Source organism: Nanorana parkeri, unplaced genomic scaffold, assembly GCF_000935625.1.
Source record: "Nanorana parkeri isolate BGI_ZX_2015 unplaced genomic scaffold, ASM93562v1 scaffold3471, whole genome shotgun sequence".
Taxonomy (NCBI): domain Eukaryota; kingdom Metazoa; phylum Chordata; class Amphibia; order Anura; family Dicroglossidae; genus Nanorana; species Nanorana parkeri.
This window is the reverse complement of record NW_017309739.1, coordinates 38,920-39,222: the sequence shown is the minus strand read 5'-3', so window position 1 is coordinate 39,222 and position 303 is coordinate 38,920.

Here is a 303-nt window from a genome sequence, read left to right as displayed (position 1 = left end):
GGGGTCTCAGGTGAGCTGTGAGGGGTCTCAGGTGAGCTGTGCGGGGTCTCAGGTGAGCTGTGCGGGGTCTCAGGTGAGGTGTGCGGGGTCTCAGGTGAGCTGTGCGGGGTCTCAGGTGAGCTGTGCGGGGTCTCAGGTGAGGTGTGCGGGGTACACACAGAATACATGGAGCACATAGGACACAATGAGCACAAACAGTGTTCATCCAAGTACAGACACCCAGACAAGTGCCTCCTACAGCTCCTCTACAGCAGGGCTCAGACTGGCAGTGGATAGGGAGCGATGGCTGGCAGTGAATAGGGA